This window comes from Thermobia domestica, chromosome 9 (genome assembly GCF_964235325.1).
Source record: "Thermobia domestica chromosome 9, izTheDome1.hap1.1, whole genome shotgun sequence".
Taxonomy (NCBI): domain Eukaryota; kingdom Metazoa; phylum Arthropoda; class Insecta; order Zygentoma; family Lepismatidae; genus Thermobia; species Thermobia domestica.
The window spans coordinates 130,016,748-130,042,621 of NC_137462.1; positions in this window are offsets into that span (position 1 = coordinate 130,016,748).

Consider the following 25,874-nt stretch of genomic DNA (forward strand, 5'->3'; position numbering starts at 1 on the left):
TTTTTTAAGAGCTGGAAATAGTTTACGTGTTGTTTTCCACGACTTCATTTTGGTGTTGTTTGCCACGGTATTATCTCTGGCTTATCTTATATCACAATCGTGAAGATTTATAGATAATGGACTCATAAGCCGAGGGTTACCAGATGACCATATCATAAAAATCAAATCTATTATATTTATAAACATAATACATACCGGTACAATACAAACTGTCCCAAGCACGTTATTGGGTTACGCTATCAGCTGCTAACGCCGCTGTTAAATTTATTCAAGTTGAGTTCAAGCACTCGAGGTAATCATTTGTGTGCTTAAAATTTCCCCAAATGAATTTTCAAAATTTATATGACGTACAATTTGTGTGTGTTCGAATATGTAGCCAACGTTGAATGTAGGCATTTCATCAGGACCACCCATAAGTAGGAGATAACCATCCCGAAATATGTGAACCCGGACCTTTAGGAGGCATGTTTCTTTCTTTTTCTTTTATCTTTCATAGCTTTCCTAGAGATTAAATTAAACAAAATTAGATTTAAATATATGGATTTAGCAATCTTTTAAACATCTTTGGTGAGAGGAAGGAAACTTCTACTGGTAATACAAAAATTTAGTGACTTTTGTATTATTAGTTGGCTATTTTCAAGCCCACTCAGAAGGCTCCTTTGTGGCTAAGCGGTTAGCGTACGCGTCTCTAACTTGGAAGACCCGGGTTCGATTCCAGCGGGAGCTCATGTGGATCGGATTCTACGTTAAAACTGTAGGTCCACATCTCATATAGCCTCGATGCTGAGCGGGCCGCTAAAAATCAAATCAAATCAATTCAACAGAGATTATTAAAATACATGGGTCAGCAATCCCTTCATAGCTTTTTTGAAACAAGATGGAATGTGCATGAATTGGAGTAGATTTGAGTTAAACATCCGATTCAGCAGCAGTCTGAGGCATGAACCTACAGCTTAACATGGAATCTGATCCAAATAAGTTTCCGCCGGTAATCTAAACCAGGTCTCCCACCCAAAAGGTGCGTACGCCCATCCACATAGCCACAAGGGCCTATCCACATAGCCACAAGGGAGTACTGTGTACGATTTGATACAATAAAACCTATGCCAGAAGTAAACTAGCAGATTACATTTCTCTTGAACCATTAATTCTCTCGGACGTTTGAAGGTAAAATTTAGACTATATAAATGTAAGAAGCTGAATTCCGCAATCGAAAGATAAATCATTCGATAGTGAACCACCCCCAGAAAAAAAAGAATAATTTAAAATATTGTTTTTGTGATGTAATCGTACACAAGATCGTATCTCAGGTGGATTCTCGGGGTGCACAAATGAGAAATATTTGCTTAATTTTTCCAGCAAGTCTCAGAGTAAACACTTTAGATGACAGTGATGCAGTGGGTTCTTGTTTCCTACCACTTTCTTCATTACACTATTTTTCATTCATTCTGATCATTACCATATCCTTTAGCTTACACGTCATAACCATGGGAAGTAAGACTGAAATATTTCATTTCATTTTTCTAAAGTATATAAAACCCAGTTCTTTAGTCGCGTAGCATAACAGAAAACGTAACATTTTGTAACAGCCCATATTAAAAACTCAGTTAAAAGAGAAAATGCAGTTATATCAATTTACTAAGCTTTTGTGATATTAATGATGTTTTGTGTTCAAAGGCGAGAACATTTACCACTTGTTCCAGAGAATCAAAAACAGAGGTGCCTTACAACCCTTCCTTTTACTCCAGGTGTGTGTGAACTTTCACGATAATGAATGTGGTAAGATCGGAATGCAAATCGTGGCAAAATCGTGGCAATCAACACGAAAATCGAGTCGTGGCAAACAACACGCCACTTGGAAATACTGGGGAATAATTTCGTGAGAGAGTAACTTCCTGAAACTAACTCGTCACAAAAAAAAAAAAAAAAAAAATCAAGCTCACTCTCCAAAGTCTCGGTCTCTCGTTTCGAATATCGCCAAAAAATACATAGATACACACACACACACACACACACACACACACACATATATATATATATATATATATATATATATATATATATATATATATATATATATATATATATATATATATATATATATATATATATATATATATATATATATATATATATACCATTGTCTTTACTCAAAATGCACGCATTGTTAAGTTACATTTCTGATAGTAAACAATTACCCTTGGGTGATCTTGTTCAGAGTGATATACATGGGAGAAAGAGGAATTCCACCTCTGAGGTGATTCACAAGGTATATCGAAAGTGTTTAAAACAACTCAAATTTTGAGTTGTGACTCAATATACTGTAGATCTATTCCCTTTCCAGTCATTTTTAGTCAAAGAGCATGTTTTCAACAAATTCCGAAACCTAATTTTGTAAAACAAGCACATAAGATTTCAACCTTCCAATATTATTTTGTTACACATAGAGGTAGATCCAATTTTTTTTTTTTTTTTTTTTTTTTTTTTTTTTTTTTACGTTGTAGAAGTTTAATGAAGCAATACATCGCAAGAAATTACTTGCATTGGCGTTCTTGCTCAGAAAATTTCGACCTTCGAAAATGCAGGTAGCCATTTCTTCTTCTTTGTTTTCAAGATTTGATATTTTGCGCTATCGCTTCGTTCTGAAGGTTTGGTGCTGATTGCCACGTGTGCTGACTGCCAAAGCCAATTATTGGTGCTGATTTCCACGACTGGCGCTGATTGCAAATATCAAGGTGCTGACTGCCACGACGGTGAGCTGACTGCCACGAGCCTGAGAGAAACTATTTGGAAAGAGCGGAATTAATCCCTTATACTAAATTTACTAATCATCATATTAATATGCGGGATTAATTTACTAATCGTCACAGCAAATCTATGTAGCATCCTGTAAGTTACCAAGTTACTCACTAAGTGTAACGACATACGCTTGGATGTTTATAAAGGGATTGTCTTTTCTGTTATATGTACAATTTGCACATTTCGTTGTTTAAATTAATTGTTTTATTGTATTATTTAATGGATCAGTATTATAATGTAAAATTAGTGTGTATTTATTCACCCAAATAATGTTTCTAAAGTCAAAGGAAGGGCTATTTAAACAATGCTAAATGGACAGTTGTTGGCATTAATAATAATAATAATAATAATAATAATAATAATAATAATAATAATAATAATAATAATAATAATAATAATAATAATAATAATAATAATAATAATAATAACGATAATAATAATTCCACATCTAAAGAACTAGATTTTCCGGATGATCATCTTTGCTTCGAAGACGGAACTTCCTTTCTGCAGTACGATAGATTGGAACAAGATAAACGGATTTTGTGTTTTGGATATGATAGTCTGAAGTCAGTGCTGACAAGGGAAGTTCGGGACAAAGCACTCGCCTGCAGAGAAACTAAGCATGCCATTTGAAGGACCAATTCATGCTGATTTCAACAGATAATATTATTCCTGTACAGTTGAGAACTGTTCGAGATATTCAGCTTGGAAGTTTATATGAAAAAATGAGTGGATGCATATTTAAACGCGTTAAGTATTTTCTTCCATAGCGAAGCCTGATGTTTTGAACTTGCTACTGCTTGATCACTGGGTCCATTCACAGACAAATTGTTCATTATAAGTTGCATGACGGATGACAAAAGACGTAATGGTTGAGAAGATACCAGAGAACTGCTGCACACGGGGATACAACTATTTGATGTGTTTGGATTCCTACCAATCAAAGATTATGGCAGAAGATTTGTACAGAGTATGAAACAACTTCATCAGGACGTTATGATGTACCAACGAAATAATCAAATACAGTTCGTATCCATACGAATCAGTTCCGATCACCGCAATACATTGGGTTGTTTCAGTTTGCGTTTCTCAAGGTAGATTACGAACAAATTATAGGCCTATACCTATTGAATCACTTATCGAATTTGCTTTCTGGTTTGGTTCTGCGAACTGTTTCCTTGACGAATGCAACGCAATTGCACATATAAAATGTTCATGATGGAAGGAAGTCTTTTGCCTGTGTCATTTCTTCATAAAACAGAAGAACAACAGTGATTAATTTTCATCTCTTAGTTATCAATATTGTGAACAATATAATGACTAATTGTATCTAACAAACCCGTTAGTTATTGCAAAACAGTCTTTTTTTTTTTCTGTTACTTCCGATAGCATTCAATTCGTATGTCAATATTCATTGCTAATTATGTTGTACTTAACGCGTTTAAATGCGCATATCCTCATTTTCTCATATAATGCCAAGTTGAATATCTCGAACAATTCTCAACCATACAGGAATTTTATTAGCTTGTTGTAATCAGCATGAATTAGGGCTTCAAATGGCATGCTTAGTTTTTCTGCAGGCGAGTGCTTTCTTCCGAACTTCCCTTGTGAGGGACTGCCAGCAGTGTTCTTTTTTATGGAATTTCCAAGGACTGCTCGAAACAATTTGCTCAGCTGTACACAGTTCATGCTGACATAGGGAATTCAAGTGAGAACATATAAATCGTACCAATTTTGTACGTACCGCTCCCTGACAAAACTGAAAGTACATACAGAGATCTGTTAACGTTTGTTAGAAGTTGGTCTGAACAACACGATCCTAAGGTTCATCACGTTTCTTTCATGCTTCTTGACGTCCGGTAATGTTACATCTAGCAACTTCCTCTCAGGCTCGTGGCAGTCAGCACGCCATCGTGACAATCAGCACCTTGATATTGACAATCAGCGCCAGTCGTGGCAATCAACACCAATAATTGGCTGTGGTAGTCAGCAGCAATGACAATCACCACCGTTCTGAAAACCGATTTCTGCTTTCTTAAACAATTGGTAGACAATAAGCTTTAAACGCTATCTGTTCGCAAGTGTTTGCCAATATTGCAGTTTTAGAAATTCTAGTTTGATAGTGCAGAAAGTCAATAGACCTAAGGTTCTGGCATCGTATTTTTCTTCTTCTTCTTCTACTACTACTACTACTATTTATTATTATTATTAATAATAATAATAATAATAATAATAATAATAATAATAATAATAATAATAATAATAATAATAATAATAATAATAATAATAGTAGTAGTAGTAGTAATCCATCAGTATCAATGTTTAAACAAGTTAATTGTACAGAAGAGTCCATTCCCTTTTATAAAATTGTTTGACTTTTTTTTTTTTTTTTTTTTTTTTTTTGCAATATATTATTACTGGTTTTGAGCTCGAACGACTGCTCCCCTAGCAATACTCAGCCTGGATCTGTCCCTGGTTACACAGTTAAGGAATTATCCACAGAAATATACGTTTAAAATTCCCTGTTGTTTTATTACAACCGCTTGTATGTATGGAATAAAAATAAATTTCTATTTCACGTAGATAACGATGTAAAACTAATTAATGTAGTGGGAAGCGAAGTTGTAAATGTTTAAATAACTCGGCAATGCCCTAGTGAGGTCAGCGAAGTCAATGAGTGTCGGGTCTGGCTCGAGGAACGATTGCCGACCATGCATACTCACTAGATAGTGTTGGCATTATGGCATGCACCCAGCGTCATAAGGACAATTAGGAAGCTACTTGAAAGAAAGTAGTAGCGAACTCCGGTTGAGAAAGCCAGCATTAACGGCGAGGGGACTCGATGTACTGAGCACTCATCACCCCCACAGGCATGAGTGCCACAGATTTTTAAGCCATGATACCCCAAAGGGGATTTTTTTGTAAACTTTAATTCAATCATAGTATTCAGCATTCTGAGATTTAAATTTTTATTTTCTGTTATCGTTACGCAATTGTGCTTTTTTCGTAATTATATAAAAATTTCTAGCAGTTTCGTTTTGCTCCACTATAAACACGGAAGTATACAACAATTTGTAATTTTTATTCTTTACAACAGAAAAAAAAAACTCCTATATAATGCATCACGATTGTATGAGCTTGTAGAAGAAACGGAAAGTGCAATTCGAACTACGAGAGACATCTGAGTTCAAACCTAACTCGATTGAAGACGCAACTGAGACTATAGTTAATAAAAGGTGATTGTTTGATTTAAGTTTAGCATTCCCTTCTGCACCGAGAGTATTTGAGAAGTGGTCCTACAACTTAATGTGCAGCTATAGTATTATGAAGAAAAAGCTCATCATAAGATTGTAAGAAGGTCGTGTTATAAAATGTCAATTAAAGTTGGTCTTGTGAAAGGTAATAAAGCATTTCATATATTTGAAACAATTATTGTAGTAGTAAAATATCTATTTGTTTAGATAATGAACGTGATTTTCTTTCTTTAACATGGCAGTCAAAGCAGATTGTAATCTATAGGCTATATACAAAATAAAAGTGACTACTTTTGTGACTTAATAACTCTTGAACCACCCAATCGATCACAATCAAATTTTCAACATAGATGAGTTCCAACCTGGGATTGTTTTTATTATTTCATTTTAACGGTACAATGTAAGGGAAGATGATGGAGATTAATTTAAAAATGATCAAAAATTACCGATATTAATGTCAAATCCATAGTTTTAAGTGTCGTTGAGATGAACAGTGACACTTCCGATGTCGTTTAAATCCAAATTCAGCTCTGCAAATTGGAGGAAGGAATGGGTATATATATTATCTACTTTTTTGTTCTTCATTTCGCTGTATGTTTTTGAACTTCTCCAATGAACCATCCTCGTTTACTTCATTTTCCGTTTTAATGTCTAAAATGTACTGTTTATTCTTGGTGTCATGCGACTCCTCAATGTATTCTTTCCATCTTCTTCAAACCCAATTCACTCATTAAACACTCATTTCTATCTTTAGTTTATATGTTGTCATAGTAGTTGTCCCTTGCTGCCCTTCTACAGTATTCGCATGAAATTTACTCTCATATATAATATTCAAATTTCTCTATCTTTTAAAATTCTTTTTGGTCACCTTCGCTTCTAGTGTATATTTCCGTCCTTGTAGATTCCCCTTCTTAATTCGCAGATAAATTTCTATACATTCCCTTATCCAGTCTCCCTTAGTCATGGAAACCAATTGTTGCTGGTTAAGCAATGAAAAACTTATGTTCCTGCAGCAGATACTACTTTGACTAACCAAGAAGCGTAACTTTAAAAATAAATAAATAAATAAATAAAATCCTTCTTTCAAAGTGACATACGTCAGGCGGACATTCAATTCACGTTAACCTAATGTTTAAGAACAGGCATAACTTTAATTTGTTCTGTCTATATTTTTACTTCTTCCACATAGATCTAAATACATTCAGCATTGATGCATTTATCTCGTACTCAGAATATTTGGGGACGCGTCCCCTCTTTAGACCGCCTGAGACGCCCGTGAAGTCAATAAACGTTGATACTAGCACCAATTATTATCTTAACAATCGATATAACTGTTTGATGGATTTGTAGAGCGATGCTAATGTTCCAAATTAATATGCGATGTTGCCACATAGTGAAATTTTAATTCCCCATACCAACTGAGGGAGGCCCCGGAGAGCATTCCATCATATAAGATTTTCCCTTTATTTTGACCTGTAGAATAGTGTTCTTTAGTTTTTAGGCGCCATTTTTAGGACACCCGATAAATATATTTATATCTATATATAAAAATAACCGATAGTAGTGTTGAGTCCATAATTTTCGGGGTCGCTGAGACGAACAGTGACACTTCCGATGCTGTTTAAATCTTCTAAGTCCAGCTCCCATTAGTGCTCTTAAAGGGGACGGTGACTTAAAAATAATTGAAAATGATCGATATTAGTGTCGAATTCATAGTTGATTGGTGACAGTATTTTTGCCCTATATGTCCAAAATGAAACTTATTCTCCTTGTGCAAAGAACGGGCATTCTGGTAGCGAACAATAAATGAGAAATTGTAAAATTTAAATTTCCTATAATTCAAATATATTCTTGCTTCTACTGTGTTATCTGGTAGGATATTGAATAACTCTGATTCAGCAGGAAGGAAATTAACTATAGTATTGAAGTTGACTGTGAAGAGTTTCTCTGCATAGCAAGTACTCAGATTATATGATAAGATCTGTTGTTTAAAGTGAAATGTGGATCACTATTCGAGTTTTATCCAATGTTTGATATACACCCTAATGATTGAACCCGCGAACACACATAAAAAGCACGAGTGTTGGCCACCTAGCTACAAATGGATATGCCACACAACAATTCAAATTGAATAATAAAAGCAAAAAATGATACTACTTACACATTTTCTTTATTTTATAGCCTACTATTTACTTTGAGACGAGATCGGGACTGAGACCAATTTTGTCAAACGAGACGAAACCGGAACTGCAGCCTCGTGTGTATACCATCCCTACCCGAACTCCTTCAAATTCAACGATTCTTTAAAAGAGCTTTAGACTCAAAAAAAAAAAAAAAAACTATAATTTAATTTAGAAAGTTTTAATGATTTTTTAATGATCAATTTTATATCAATTTGCGATCATTATTAGCGAATCATTCATATAGGTATTGAGAGTAATCAATAAATCACCATAAATCATCACCAGGGCTGTTGTTCACACAGGCGGTGTCAGATACAACTATATGTAAAATTTGAATGGCTGATGCCATGAATGATAAGAATAGTACCATGTTTTATTAAGCTTATTTCTACTGTATCTGCCAGATAAAAAGGAAAGACAACCATATCTTTGAAGTTTTTTAGGGTACACAGGCAGTAGAGCCTACAAACAATGAAAGCAAATATTATCTACTCTAAATGCACTAGCTCATTCGTAACACTTGAGCAAGTGACAAGAGAGCGTTGCTTTTTTTATAATAAGAAAAAAGAATGAAAAACCAACTGACATAGTTTTCTTGAATCATTCATCGTAAAGGGAAATTCAAAGGATTTAAGAACACAAAAGAAACCTTTAACTTGATGATAGAACATCTATTTCACTCCCGTCAGTAACAAAAATGCTGCAGGCGTGTACAATTTTTGTTCTATTTTCATGTATTGAACCAACAACTTGCCACATGGAAGGAGTTCCTCCCCTTCCGCATTATGAAACCTTTTGCTGTGATTTTTCCGTTTCCCAACTATCACTACCGATTTCTTCACACAACTGGATACTTGAGATGCAGTTTACAGAGGTCACATGGATCACAAGTACTTTTGAAAGAGACACCTGTGAAAAAGGGGAAAAGGGTCATCGGGTTAATGATCCCTAAAGGGTACCGCAGTGACTAAGTGCTAAAGGTATAACATCTGGTGATATTCGTCCTTTGTTCAATGGCAGAAAATTTCATGTGAATTTTATAGTGTACAACGCGGTGTTTGAGCTTTATTCTACCTTTCTTTTGCGTTTTCATTACATGGGTTCCTCCATTATAATTCACTGTACATCATTGTTGTTCTTCATCTCAATGGGAGTAAAACGAAGATGTTGAGGACTCATGCTTGGTTTAGAGGTTAGAACGCTTGCCTTCGGCGCGCGTAGCCCTAGGTTCGATTCCCACTGTGATACAAAAAAAGTGGTTCTGATTCCACAATAATAAGTAGGTTCACGTCTCCTTCAGCCACCACGGCGTAAGAGTGGGACGTTAAACTCAAACAAACCAAAAACAAAAATAGGTTAAGCTTTCATTTCATGTCGAGTTTTCTTCAATTATGAGTTTTATTTTTAAAAGTAGTGTACTTAACCCTAGTTTTAAACACAACTTACGAGTAACGAGTAAGTTCTATGTTTAATTCTATGTCTAAAATCCGTTGATCGGGTTTTTCATTGTTGCAATGTTTTGAAATATTTTCCATAAAACTTATTCTACCCGTGCGAATAGCGGGCATCATAGGCGCCGACTTCGGGGGAAGGGGGCAGGACACTTTTGCCCCCACCAAAAAATTAAAGGTGGGTCCTCGCCCCCCAATATAATCCAGTTTAGGAAAAAGTAACAAAGAGGAGAAAGAATTTCAGTCGTAAACTTCGTCGTACCTTTAATTCAATATTAGGAACAGGCTTCTTATTCGATACAAAACGACACTTCCAAAGTTTTTAATAGAGCTCTAAAGCTTCAACTAACACTATCACAGCACTGATGTGACAAGGGACGATCAATGTGGTGCGCAAACTTGCAGTGAAGTTTCCAAATTTTGAACTTGAATTTGTTTTAGGCAAATTTGACTTAGGTCTTGAAATTCGCAGCGGAACGGATGGAGCGGACCGAGATCCTGTGGGGGAGGGGCTTTCATCTAGCACCTGATAGAAAACGTCTGAATATGATGATATATTTATTCATTGTTTGCCCCCCCGATCGGCGCAAATCCGTCTTCAACATTGAGCAGGACGGGTAATATATATATATATATATATATATATATATATATATATATATATATATATATATACAGGGTGGGCCATTTTAATCAATCCACGGAAATATCTGAAAAATTATAAAACATAGAAGAAATGTTTGAAGTACACGTTATATATTGCTAAGGGGGAAAACCAATTCCGCCAAAAGTACCCCTCCCCGCCCCCCGTAAATGGAGGTAACAGGGGGTAACTTTGAAATGTCAAATAGGAACATGGGTCGAGTAATACCTCATTCGAAAGGTCTTGGAAAACTAAGTAACACTGTACCAAAAGATGTTTCATATGGAGCACCAGTTTCAAAATGGCCGCCATGATATGGTTCCGAAACTCCAGTACCCGTAGTATGAAAACCATGGAAGGTAAATGAATGGAATAAAATTGAAATACGTTAATATTATAGGGCATATCGAATGATGTGGTCCCTGTGATCCCAGTGGCCTCCCTGAAGAGATCTTGGGGGCTAACTTCAAAATTTCAACAAATTTCAATAGTAACATGAATCGAGTGGTACCTCGTTCGATAAATCTTGCAAAATCAAACATCTTGCAGGAGAAAACGATTGAGGTGAAATGGCAGTGTTCTCAAAAGGCCGCCGAAACATAGTATCCGTGCCAGAGAAAAGGTTTAGTACCCGTAGTATGAAAGGGATTGGAGATAAATCAACAGAAGAAAAACTGGAGTAGGTAACTGACGTAAGGCACATCGAGAGGTGTTGTCGGGGTGACTCCAAGGGTCAACTGAAAGGTATCCGGGGCCAACTTCAAAATTTCAAATAGCAACTTGAAGTGAGTAACATCACGTTACATAGACAAATGAATATTAAACAGCTTCTGTAAGAATATTTTCGACATGAGACACCGTTTTCAAAATGATCGCCAAGACATAGTGACTGTGTCTAAGAAAACGTCTAGTGCCCATAGTATGAATACGGTTAGAGTAGAGATGCAAAAAAGCCGGCTTTTTAGAATCGATGGTTTTTTTTTTTTGCACATAAAAAGCCGGCTTTTTTGGAAAAAAAAACGAGAATTTTGGAAATTTTGGCTTTTTTCATTTTCATGATTTTTCTGTTTAAATAGCTTTCTTACAGTATAGTCTAAAGTTAAATGACCTAAATGCCATATTTCCATGACCTAAATGCCATATTTTGCTCTGGAATTCACCATCATGGTGGATGGAGCACATGGTTTATGAATTAAAGTAAACATAAAGTACGTAGTACTTGAGAGCAATTTTAGAAGTTATTTAACTTTTGAATTATCAACATTTTTTTCTTCTCTAGATCATTTCTTTTTAGTCATCCGTGTTTCTTTTCTTAGGGCTTAGTACTCTAGCTTCTAGCACATAATTAAACTTATGTTTTTCAATATATATCTGTCAGAGCGTACTTCCACATTTCCGTTCTACTGTAGCTGTGCAATGATTTAACAATAATTTTCCGGACACAACTTTGAATACCATTTGATAGAAATAAATCAGTATGGAATTTAGAAAAATATTTGGGAGGTTTTTTTCTGAATAATGTTTTTTTTTTTCTAAAAATTCCTAACTTTTATTTAAGAGGAGCTTAAATTTATGAGTACAGCAGTGGCGTAGGGAAGGGGTGGGCCCAGGGGGGCCGAGCCCCCCCAAAGGGTTCCGACAATTTACTTTGGTGATATGATGTTTGTAATTTTTTCTCCAAAGAAACAGCAATTGCCTTCCACGTACTCTATTTCAGAACATAACATGTCACTAAACAGTTTCTAGACAAGCTGAATGAAAGAAACGAGGGGTAAAAATAAATATTTTCCTTTGATGTTTTGGTTTCATTCAAATGAAAGATTTTTTTAAGGAAAAAATGTTAATAGGAGAGGCTGGAAAACAATAGTAAACACTTGTAGCATGTGACTATCTCACAGCAATATCTGATGTTTGATCAACTAGAGCAATTCAGAAGATTTGCTTAAGTTAGACGAGTTCAGGGTGTCGAAAAAAGAACTTTTGCAATTGCAAAATGTCGCAAATCACTTTACAAAAGTGGTTAAAGCGGAAAAAAGGCAATTGTGTTAATTTGGTGAGTAAAATGTGCAAGGAAACCAAAAAACAACGGAGAAAAATCTAAACAAGATATTAATTCAGAGGAAGACTCGCAAAACGTTTTAGAAAAACGCCTAGAACGAAAAAAATATAGTAGTGGTGTGCAAAAACAGCAATTGAGAAGCAACGAAGAAATATTTAGAGAAGTCAGCACTTCAGAAAAAGATATTATTATTATTATTATTATTATTATTAAAACTAAACATTCTGACGCAACAAACGCATATATATATATATATATATATATATATATATTTAATATAACACTAAGGCCCCCCCCCCAAACAACAATCCTGGCTACGCTACTGGAGTACAGGAATAACAAATATTTCGTTTCGTTTCTATATTCAGTTATAATCTTCCAGATACAACCTTGAAGACCATTTTATACTGAAAATCAGTGGCGGATTTAGAAAAGTATTTTGGGAGGGGCTTTTCTTATTAATGCTTAGTTTTTCTAAAAATTCCTAATATTTTATTTGAGGACAGCTTGAAGTTTATGAGTAAAGGCAAAACTAATATTTAGTTTGTTTTAGAAATTTCGGGGTAGAGGCTTCAATCCGAAAGACATCCCTACCCTAACCCTCTTCGCAAATCCATCACTGCTGGTAATTAGTAATAACAAAGATTTAAAAACGATTAGAAAGGAAGTCGGCCAGGACTCACAGTACACGCACTATCTCTACATTCACAGATGGAATTAAGAAAAAACTTTTGTCAAAATGGTTGAATGCGGGGTTGAATCCCGGACTTCACGATAGAAGCGCGAAAGCTAATCACTCACTCATGTTTGTTGTTCAGTCGTGCTTAATTTAAATGTATTCTCTCTCTTTTTCTCTATGGCTATGAAAGCTCTCCATTGACTTTCGTCCTTATCCAATTCAATCCAGTTTCTACTCTGTATTCCTATTTCTGCTAGATCCATCTTAATATTGTCCTCCCATCTGGGCTTAGGTTTTCCTAATGGACGTTTCCCGATTGGATTTCCAGTTAAAACTTTGAAAGCGTTCCTACTTTCTTCCATTCTGGCTACATGACCTGCCCACCTGAGCCTCCTAGACTTGATGACTCTAACGATGTTTGGTAAACCGTATAAATTATGTAGTTCCTCCTTATGAAGTTTCAGCTATTCCCCATTCCCGTTCCTCTTGGGTCCAAATATTCGTCTCAGAATTTTATTCTCAAATAATTTCAGTCTGCGTTCTTCCCACACCGTAAGCGACCATATTTCACAACCATAAAGCATAAAAGGCATGATTATAATTTTATATATTTTAATCTTTAAATTCCTTGACAGAATTCGCGACGACAAAATATTTTGAACTGAATAATAACACGAATTTCCTGATTTTAATCGACATTTAAATTCTTTTGTGGATATGATTTTGGTCTGGTAATACTGATTCGAGATATTTGAAAGTACCCACTGTGTCGAAAGTATTAATTGATATTTTAACGCATTCATATTTTTTGCCGTATTACGATCCTTGTGAACTTCCTTGTATTTAGATTTCTCTGCATTTACTCATGTCCTTGCTAGCGTTTAATAAGGCCTCTGCATTTCTTTCGATTGTTCTCCTATCAGATTTACATCATCAGCATACACAATAACCTAGTGAATACCATTCAACTCTAGGCCCTGGTTCCTATCTTTGATTTTTCTTATAGCGTAATCCGGAACAAAGCTAAATAATAACGGCGATAACGCATATTTTTGTTTTAGGTCAATCTCGACGTGGAAGCTCGCATTTTTCTACTCGGACTTTACTCTGGGATTCTTTTAAACAATTAATAAATCTAGTTTTTTCGGTATTCCAAATTCTGTAAGAATGTTGTACAATGTTTCTCTCCTAACCGAGTTGTAAGCCTTTCTAAAATCAATAGACAGTTGATGTACTGGGTAATATATTCCCATTTCTTTTCGAGTATTTGTCGAATGGTAAATATCTGGTCGATTTCGACTAAATGAAATCTTTGAGTTTTACGTCCCACGGTTATGCCGGTTAGGTTAAAGGAGACGGTGATGATAAGTAATGAATGAAATGAAGAAAGTGGAGGAAACGGAAGAACCCCGAGGAAACCCACGCACACGGTGTTTGTCCACCACAAAGTTCACTTGGCGGGAGCTGGGATCGAACCCGGGACCCCAAGCACCAGATGTGACCGCTCTACCACTGAGCCACCGCGGCCCCGATTTCGACTAAATCCACACTGATAATCTCCAATAATTGTATCTGCGTATGGGGTCAGTCTTATTAATAGAATGTTAAGAGAAATGCTCGATAATTATTACAATCAATTTTGTCGTCTTTCTTGTGAATTGGAACAGTGATTGATTCTCCCACTCTTTTTTAATGTATTCCATAGTTTTTTTTTGTAAAAAAAAGTTTCGTAACGATATGTTGAATTTTCTTGTTAAAAATTCAGAAACCTTAAGGACTGCGTAAACCGTGATAGTGGTTATATATTCTAAAGCCTAGGAAACCATATGCTCATACTTTCCCGATTTTGAAGAAGCTTAGGGAACAGTCAGTGCATTACAGAATTTGGAGCTTTACCGATTTTGTAGATCCGAAGCACCTGATAGGTGGTAACAGATTATTACGTATGTGATCAATCAGTGAAAAATTTGTTCGAAATATTCATACAATGTATATGAAAGTTAAAACTTAACTGAACAATTTTAAGAACGAGGCTCTTGATGAGCATATTTCTCTCATGTTTTTCTTTATTTTGCTTCAAAAAGAGGGTGTGTGATATTTTGAAATAAAAATACTACATACAATTTTGGTAGTTATTTGTGTATTATTTTTTAAAGTACTTATTGTATATAAGAGGCTAAAATACTATTACATATATTGGTTAATCCTTTGGAATGTAAATATATTAAGAATTTTAAAAAAATCTTTTTGAAATTCATGGTTTATTTTCGAGGTTTCATATTATTATCTGCATCAGCCACTAATTAAATGAGTTTTTTTGTTGTAGAGAAGCGAAACAAAGTCTGCTTTATCAGTTTAAAGCAAAATTTTAAAAAAAGCCCAAAATTTCCCAAGCAAAAAAGCGAAGCAGAAAAAACCGAGTTTTTTTTTTCAAAAAAGCCGGTTTTTTTTCCCGAGCCCTTGCATCTCTAGGTTAGAGATAAATGAAAATAACGAAAATTAAATAGGAAAACCACGGAGGCGTTCCATGGCTCGAGAATGATACAACACAGATAAAAATGTTTGAGTAAAGTTGCCATAATGTATAGAGGGAAATCCAAGTACTGCAAAATAATCTCTCCCTGCGCTCTGTATGTGAGTGGGGTGGAAAGTAACTGTGAAAGTTCAAATGAGAACTCTACTTTAATTCGCAAATTAAGGCTACGCCACAAATAGGTATGATGTGGTTGAAACATTTGTTTGTAAGGATGACGGTGTAGTGACTAAAAAAAGGTGGAATTTTATTTGAATGGTAACGCATATCTGTATGGCTGAGTATGATTTGATGCGAAAACAGAAGGAATGGTATACGAAAGAAGTTGTCGAATAATGCAGTTGCTAACACTTACAAACCTGTGAATTTGCTAATCTCCGTCGCCACAGAAACTTTTATGCAATGCCTGCTGGTTATTCGGAAAGCATTTCGGGGATATACGTACACACCGTTTCGTCCGTCAAGCTCACAATATGACATGAGTGCTAATAGTTAATCAAAATGTAACTGTGGCCATCCGCATTAACTCAGTGCACCAATTCTCTATCCATGAAGTCTGCCTTCCAATCAGCATTGGGTAGGTCAAGCGTACGCCCGAACCGTTGTCCGGTCAGACATTGAAATTTTGAAGTTAGCCCACAAGACCTTTCACGCAGGCCACTGGGATCACAGGGATCACATCATTCGATATGCCCTATGATATTTACGTATTTCAATTTTGTTCCATTCATTTACCTTCCATGGTTTTCATACTACGGGTACTGGAGTTTCGGAACCATATCATGGCGGCCGTTTTGAAACTGGTGCTCCATATGAAACATCTTTTGGTACAGCGTTACTTAGTTTTCCAAGACCTTTCGAACGAGGTATTACTCGACCCGTGTTCCCATTTGACATTTCAAAATTACCCCCTGTTACCTCCATTTACAGGGGGGCGGGGAGGGGTACTTTTGGCGGAATTGGTTTTCCCCCTTAGCAATATATAACGTGTACTTCAAACATTTCTTCTATGTTTTATAATTTTTCAGATATTTCCGTGGACTGATTAAAATGGCCCACCCTATATATATATATATATATATATATATATATATATATATATATATATATATATATATATAAGCAATGTTCAAAATATTTATGAAATTCAAAAACAATGTTGTGGAGGATCAGGGGAGCAGAGTTGTCTTCAGTGGCGTATAGGGTGCTATCGGGCTCAAGATCACCCCGTAATAAATATGTTGGTTTTTCGCATTCCACTTAGAACAATAATCAATAATCCTTCTTAGCATTTCTAAGAATTTCATTGACTTTCCATTTTTTTATGCTCTTTGTTCAGAAATAATACTGTATTTGCCAAATTTCATATAATGTAAGAAAATGATGATACAATGATGATAATCTCAACATCATTACAGGAATCGTTACAGAAATCTGACACGTGTCATATACACTTTAGTTAACAGATGTAACCTTAAGATTACGGAGAAAAATATTCCAGCAATTAAATTATTTTCTTTACTTTCGAAGCATGAGTAGATGCCTAGGCTGATACTACAAATAGATGAAATGCGCGTTTACTGAAAAGATGGGTTCTACTGACGTAGGATAGTCTATATACTCTTCGTGTGCTAGGGCCTAGGAGAGAGGAGGAGATAAGATTTCACATCAGGTTACGTCACGCACAGTCGCACACCCTCATTTTCATTAAGAATGGAAAAGCCAAAAGAAATCAATTTCATCTCACTTTCCTTTGAGGAGTCGGACACAAATCATCACACTTATCTGCAAAAATCACTTTTCAAAACGGATTATTGGGGGAGCCTCCAGTTCCAATGTTGGGGGACATGTCTCCCAATTTCCCCGGGATTTTTGCCCGTACCTACAGCTGAGACAATTTTACAGAATGAGGAGAGGGGCATATTCTCCTCTGGCATTTATTGCAATTTGTGCCCAAGTAGCGGATGTGGAATTAATACATATTGATGAAACTACTAAACGCACTACAGCACGAAGTTCAGTTTGAAATACTACAGAATACGATTCTTTCTAATATATATATATATATATATATATATATATATATATATATATATATATATATATATATATATATATATATATATATATATATATATATATATATATATAGGGTGTTTAATAAGTAATGGTCATAAATTAAACCGTAGATAGTACATGCCAAAACTAACAAAAAAGTCTTAGTAAACATGTGTCCGCAAACGCTTCGTAACGGAGATAGGGGCTGTCGAAAGTGTGGGAAAATGAAGTTTAGAGACGAATATCTCAAAAAGTATGAATCGGACAGAGGGCGGTCCAATGAATGACTATCGAAGTCAGACATGCGCTATGCAGAAATGCATGATTGATAACTCTGCAATGCGCGCGCAAGGGATTCCCCAAAGAAACGGAGGGATTCCCGGAAAATTGTCTAAGGAAAGGGGGCTCGAGATGAACATCGAGGGCGAGTCTATCCACCAGTAATTCATACGTCGTGGTACCAGTTCGAAAGCTCAAAAAGATACAAAATGGCGGACAGTGTTTACGTGCCGTGTGTGGTTGCATAACCAACAGGAAATGAGAGAGGCAATCGAAGAAAGGTGGTGGTGCATGTTCTAAACTACTTCAGAGCACATTCCTAAGACGAATGAACATGTACAGAGTAGTCCTTTACTGTACCAATACCAAGGTAAAACAAACGATGCGCGAAAATGAATGGAATGGCCGAAAGGAACACTGGTAGAACATGCAAGCCAGCTGGAAATACTGAATCGGGGTTGCAACCGACGTTGAGCTCACCTTGGGTGCATGATGTTACAGGTTCAAATCCGCTGAAGTGCCCACTGAATGCAGTGGTTCTGATCTCAGATTTTCGAGAAAGGGTGGAACAATGGTACGGACATATTCAACAGCATGCCGACATGTTATCACGAGTACGTGGATCTTTGCGAAAACGAGTACGAGCATGCATTCGCATGAATGGACGACACTTCCAACATTTACTTTAATGATAGAGGTACCTTAATTTCTCATGCATCTCTTCTGTGGTTACACATCTAGGTATTTACTGTTTACCTTATGATTAATGCTGTACACATTACCAACATGACGATTTCTGTTTGTTGATATGGAGAAACACTACATGTCCATCATTTTTTGCTTGTTGTAATACATTTACGCGTTCAACATGCGGAATGTTTCAGATTCGCCTCCCACATACTCGAATGTTGTCATGCTTTTCCCATTGGAATCCAGTTTGCGGATTAACTGCTTAGCACATAATGCTTCATCAGTGCCTTGCATACCGTTTGATTTACCTAAGTGCTGCCACACTTGTACGTATGCATTAGTTGTCGGAATTCTTCCTGGAGCAATTTTGAACGTACATCACCACACTTCGATTACCTCTGTCATTTCCTGCTGGTTATGCAACCACACACGGCACGTAAACATTGTCCGCCATTTTGTATCTTTTCGAGCTTTCGACCTGGTACCACGACATATGAATTACTGGTGGATAGACTCGCCCTCGATGTTCATCTTGAGCCCCCTTTCCTTAGACAATTTTCCGGGATTCCTTCCGTTTCTTTGGCGAATCCCTTGCGCGCGCATTGCAGAGTTATCAACCATGCATTTCTGCATAGCGCATGTCTGACTTCGATAGTCATTCATTGGACCGCCCTCTGTCCGATCCATACTTTTTGAGATATTCGTCTCTAAACTTCATTTTCCCAAACTTTTGACAGCCCCTATCTCCGTTACGAAGCGTTTGCGGACACATGTTTACTAAGACTTTTTTGTTAGTTTTGGCATGTACTATCTACAGTTTAATTTATGACCATTACTTATTAAACACCCTGTATATATATATATATATATATATATATATACAGGTAAAGGCTAAGAGAAATAAATTCCATCATACATTCCTTTATGGCAGACACAAATCATAACACTTATCCCAAAAAAGCACTTTTCACGTCAGATTATTGGGGGGACTGTCCCCCAGGTCCAAGATTGGGGGACATGTCCCTCTCATCCTCCCGGGATTTCCGCCAGTGGCTCCTCAATATTTTCTTCAAGTCGGCGCCTATGAGTGTTACATTCCGTTATTTTCATCTTTTTATTAAGTCATCTGGGGCATGATGTGTGTATGTTTGGTATAAGTTATTATTGATGTCTGTATAACATGAATTATGATATTATTCTTATTAACACTCCTAAAGGCAATATTTAGATGCATGTAGCAAATTCCTTAGTGTGTCGAATTTTCAACAGCTTCTCTCTCCCTACTATGTTCTAAAATATTGGTATATTTTATAGGTTTTAAAATATATCACCGATAAAAGCGTCAACCAGAATAGCTATAGCGAGAATTCCATTGCAATCAGTACAATAATTTCCAACTTACAAAGGTGTATACACCATTTTGAATCAACATTTTATCTTATCGGTGTCATTATGAGGTTTCACTGTATATTATTATTACTATTATTATTTTATGTCATTCTTTTTTTTCACGACGTAGCATTCATATATCACATAGCTAGAAAATTGAGATTATAATTCTCTAGTTGATTAGACCACGTAATACATTCGTTTAATTTATCTTTTAATGTCTTTATTACTGATATTGAACAATAAAGCACATTTTACTTATTTTTGCATAAAGCGTGGTATTTGATATGCTTCTTAGTAGATGTAGCAAATGTGTTCCCCAGGGATATTGTTATTTCAAGAATTTCAAACCAAAGTATTTTAAAATCAATATTTTGCATTTTTTGTAAACATAAAGTATGCAACTGAATTAAATTATGTACCGCTGTATTTTCTAGTTTTCTTGTATTGCTGATAAAAAATTCTAGTCTTGGATTTGTGTGTCGTAATATGCATCTCTATTACAGTACACAAATGGCATGTCTGTTACAGCATAAATATTCATGAGCCAAGTGAGTTTATATCATAAGTTTTGTAAAAGGAGCTTCAATTCTTCCCAGATTCTGTATGCAATAAATAAACTCTTTCTTGTAATCTTTGGTGACTTTGCCATTGCACCCTCGGTATTCATAACTTCCTCACGTAAGAAATCCGTCTGGCTATTCGAGGCCGCGGTGGCTCAGTGCTAGAGTGTTTAGTTTAGTGTATGGGGTCCCGGGTTCAAACCCTGCTCCCACCAAGTGAACTTTGTGGTGGACAAACACCGTATGCGTGGGTTTCCTCGTGAATCTCCCATTTCCTCCTACTTTCTTCATTCTGCCATTTCATTTATTTCTCATCATCACCCTCTCCTTTAGCCTAGCCGAAATAACCTTAGGACGTAAGATTTCATTTCATTTTCCGGCTGGCTATTGGCCCTCTAATCCCCCTTTTCCTCGCTAATAATACTTCTGTGTAATTGGCAATCGCAGAAAATAAACTTCCACAGATTCTAAACATTTCATCTCAATTTCTACTGCGAAGGCACAGAAAATTCTGGAGTGCTAGATGTTAATAGAACGACGTCATAATTCTATCTTTTTAATCGATTAAATTTGGAAGTGGTAAAAACAAAGTAATATAGAAATCAAAGAATCGGAACAAAACTCTCCCAAAAGACAGAATCTACTGCCATGATGGCTTGTAGTTAGGGATGGAAATGGCGAGTCCAAGCGAGTTTTCTTTCAATTCCACTCGAGAGCTCGGCTTGGAAAATTTATCCAACTCGACTCGAGTCAAATCCTGTGTAGTTTGAAGTACACTGGATGGGCGGATATATGAAGGGGAAAAGGATCACACGCGAGCATTTTCTTTGTTCAAGGGAAGGATACAAGGAGGAGTTCGGACCTTCAGCACCGAGGTCTCATTCGCCCTTTAGGTTGGGCTAGGATTAAGAAAGAAAGCGGCTCTAGGCTAAAAGGGTAACTATCATCCCAGCATTCACCTGGAGGGACTGAATAAACCAGGAAACCCCTCAGTCAGGATGTCCGGAGCATGGGTTCTTGCCAACCTCGACCTACTAAATAACGCGTGGCAGGCAGAGTGATCTCTACTCCACTGGCTGAGTGATTACAGACGACTTCAATATTCATGGCAGTACCGTTACTACTCACAAACAAGAGGAAGGGGCAACTACAAAACAAAATTAAATTAAAACAGGGTGAATTTTACTATACATATGTTTATTAAAACGTTGATATTTAGTTATGATTAATAACCGAAAATATAAAAAAAGAAATATCTGTCTACTGAGCAATGAGCATTACTATCTAAACAGAGGTGACCTAATAGATTAAAGAATTTGTCTTCAGAACAACAACTGGTAGTTAAATGTTAACTCGTACTGTTTTCCAGCGTTGGATAAAGGGAAAATGTCTGCCTATTAAACGGTTTATTCGTTTCACAATAAATGAAATTTCAACGTTGAATCAACGTATGTATTACTAAGGTTGGTGGTGGCGCCAGTGCCGTGAACATTGAAGTGGGACGTGATCCTTCATCTTTCATATGCCCGTCCATAGGCGCCGATTGAAGAAAATATTGGGGGGGTCAAAACAATGAATAAATATATAATCATATTCAGCCGTTTTCTACCAACTGCTGGATAAAGGCCCCCTTCCCTCCAGATCTTGGTCTGCTGCATCCGCTCCACTGCTAAATTCATGACCTAAGTCAAATTTGTGTAAACGCATTAAAACAAATTCAAGTTCAAATTCTGGGAACTTCATTACACCACATTGATCTTCACTTCTCATATCAGTGTTACCATAGTGTTGGTTGAAGCTTCAGTGCTCTATTAACTGTTTTAGGATTTTTGGTAACTTTTGTTACCATGGCGTACTATGGTCTTTGACCTCTTATTTAGGTTCTATAACAGGTACTTGAGTCGTTTTCTATTAGTCAAGTCAAGGATAGACCAAAGAACACCCCAGATGCGTTTTGGAATCGGATGGTCAACTTGGCTGCGCCAAGTGGGGGCGGAAGGGCGTGACTTTTTACTTTTTCTTAAGGCAAATTTCAACAATTTTTCACGCCTGTAGTTTTCACGATATCAGATTGAAATTGTATGTACCATTGGATATTTCTCAAAATTTTCTGAGATCTCTACGTAAAGCCGAGTCCGGGCACGAGGGGCACGAATGTTCCGAGGGGCTGAGTTTTTTTTTTTTTTTAAATCAGTTTTCCCGATTTTTCCGGTTCAGGAATACCATACGTACATGTGTTCGCACCGTTGGAAAGGGTTTGTTATATTAAAGAAAATAACGTTTAAGCCATGACTCTAGGCTAAATAGTAATGACGCAGTAAATTTTTATAATAAATATATACGTATGTGTGTGTATAAAGAGAGAGCCTAAATTCAGACTTTCAACAATTTTTCTGCCCTTTGTTTTTAAGATACAATATTGGAATTTTGCACACGTATTATGTGCATAACAATTTATTTTTAGAAAAAAAAAATTCAGATCCCTACGTCAACCCAGGCCTAGGCCACAGGGGCAAAATCTTTGGGTTGAATTTGCAAAAATACTTCCGAGTTTTTCCCTAATTATCTGGTTTAGGTGTATGATATGGACATGTGAGTGACACCGTTGGAAAGGGCTTATTATACTGAAGAAAATGGCGTTTGAACCATGACTCTAGGCTAAATAGGAATGACGCAGTACATTTTTAAAAAATATTTTATACCAAGGTATATATAGAGGAAGTTCGGGTATTATGGAATACCATTTTTATTTCGCTTGTAACTCAGTTAATAATTGCACATTGAAACAAAAAGGAAAACAAGTATACGCCTTACATATTTGGCTTTATTTATGCATATCTTGACAGGGGAGGGTAAAATTTACAGGGGAGGGTAAAATTTATAATTTGTAAAGAAACCACTTTGGAGGGTAATATGAAATAGTCGAGCATGGAATACAAATGCTATACAGTAAAGAAATGTGTTTTCTGTTGAACATATAATGAATACAGTGACAATATATGAAAATTCTGAATGCCAAGCCATAACTGATTGTGATTACTTGCAAAAGTCATAAATATGATACTCTGCTTCAGCAGGGGCGGATCCAGGACCGACTTCTGGGGGGGGGGCGGTGGGTTGTCATACTGCTACTTTTAAGTGCTCCAAACTTTGGGATGGGTTTTATTTATATATATAAAATAAAAAAGGTTTCTCTTCTGGAGGGGGGGGCGATTGCCCCGATCGCCCCCCCCCCCCTGGATCCGCCCCTGTGCTTCAGTATCGGCACAGTCATTGTGTGCTCACATTAAACATGATGAACGCTGGAACCAAGCTCACCCCTTGTATCATCAGAAAATCTGCTGTAACAAAAATACAAATGAAAATCTTTGAGTTTTACGTCCGACGGTTATGCCGGTTAGGCTAAAGGAGACGGTGATGATGTGAGATGAATGAAATGGTGGAATGAAGAAAGTGGGAGGAAACGGGAGAACCCCGAGAAAACCCACGCACACGGTGTTTGTCCACCACAAAGTTCACTTGGCGGGGGCTGGGATCGAACCCGGGATCCCAAGCACCAGAGGTGAACGCTCTACCACTGAGCCACCGTGGCCCCCCCCCCCAAAAAATACAGTTAGCATTGTTGTCATCATAAATGTATGTTTAATTGCCCAATACCGATAGATATTTTAGTACTCAGAATACGATACGAAATACGGAATACCATGCTTTTCTTGTGGGTATTCCATATTGCCCTCCACGCCACCTTGGAAACGAAAGAGCTGTTAAACGCATTCGAAGGCGTATAGGATAATGGCGCTTATCAAACTACATCTGTATATCCAACGTCATAGTAAATAAAGAATTGTTGTTCTATTACATTTCAATAAAAAATACAGGTTGTAAACCACTCATCTGTAAAAGCATTCCTGAATAAGAAAGCAGATTTTCACGTCTACCAATACAGCGAATGTCACAATCACATGGAGACTGACTGTAGAGCATCATGGGGACGTGAGGTAGTAGTTTCTTTCCTCTCCACTTGGAAGCAATACATCACAGGCGAGATAATGAGGTATTCCATATTATCCGACTATTCCATAATACCCGAACTTCCTCTATTTATATACATATATGAAAAGATGGGTCACCTTCAGACTTTCAAAAATTTCTCCCGACCTCAGTTTTTAAGATACAGCAACGAACTTTTGCGCACGTATTATGTATATAACAAGATTTTTTAAAAAAGATTCAGATCCCTACGTGAACCCAGGCCCGGGCCAGAGAGGCACAAAAATTTCGATTTTTCCGAAAAATCTCATGTTTTTTTTTTAATTTTCTTATTTCTGGTGTATAATACGGACAAGAGAGTGGTACCGTTGGAAAGTATGAGCTATCCTGTGAAAAACGAGGTATGAACCACGATGCTACGATAAATAGTAAGGAAGCAGTAGCTGTTTGAGTGAAAGTCTAAAATTTACCTCAAAAAGTGGACATCCTAATAGGGTTGCACGCCGATTTGAAAACGGTGCTTTTTATCGAATAAGAAGGCTGTTCCTAATATTGAATTAAAGGAACGACGTAATTTACGACATAAATTCTTGCTCCTCTTTGGTAATTCTTCCTCAACTGGATTATATTGGGGGGGAGGCGAGGACTCCACCTTTAAATATTGGGGGGGGGCAAAAGTGTCCTGCCTCCCCAAAGTCGGCGCCTATGTGCCCGTCTCTTCCATCTTTCATCTTTCGTGGTTCAGAACACTTCAAACTACTCCGTCTTTCATTCACTTTGTCTACTAATGGCGTGGTGTGGTAACGCTACGTTATTCTTTAATTGAGCGCTACACCACTGTAGAGCTCAGATGTTTGGTCCAATTTGAAATATTGAAACATTTTAGACCGAAAGCCTATACTTTCCAGTAACATTGCTCTCTTATGTCTCATCACTTTTTCATATCTTTAATCACTATCTAGATGGCCTGTGCAACCAGACTTATGGGACACCGTTTATTGATACAGTACACTCACATCCTATATAATATACTGTATATACGGGGATAATCTGTACAGATGGACGTTTGTTGCTCATGAAAGTAATCATACTTCAGATGTTTTTAATAATATTGAAAACAAATCTTTCACAAAACCTGTAACACATTGTTGGAAATCCCTGAGAAATTGAATCGTTGCAGAATGTTAAGCAGCAAGCAGGGGTGCAGCTGCACTCAACAGAAAAAAAATACTTATTCCTTGTCCACTTTGTTGAAATGATCTGAATATTTTCTTACAGAAACGTAGCGTTCAGAAAACAATGCT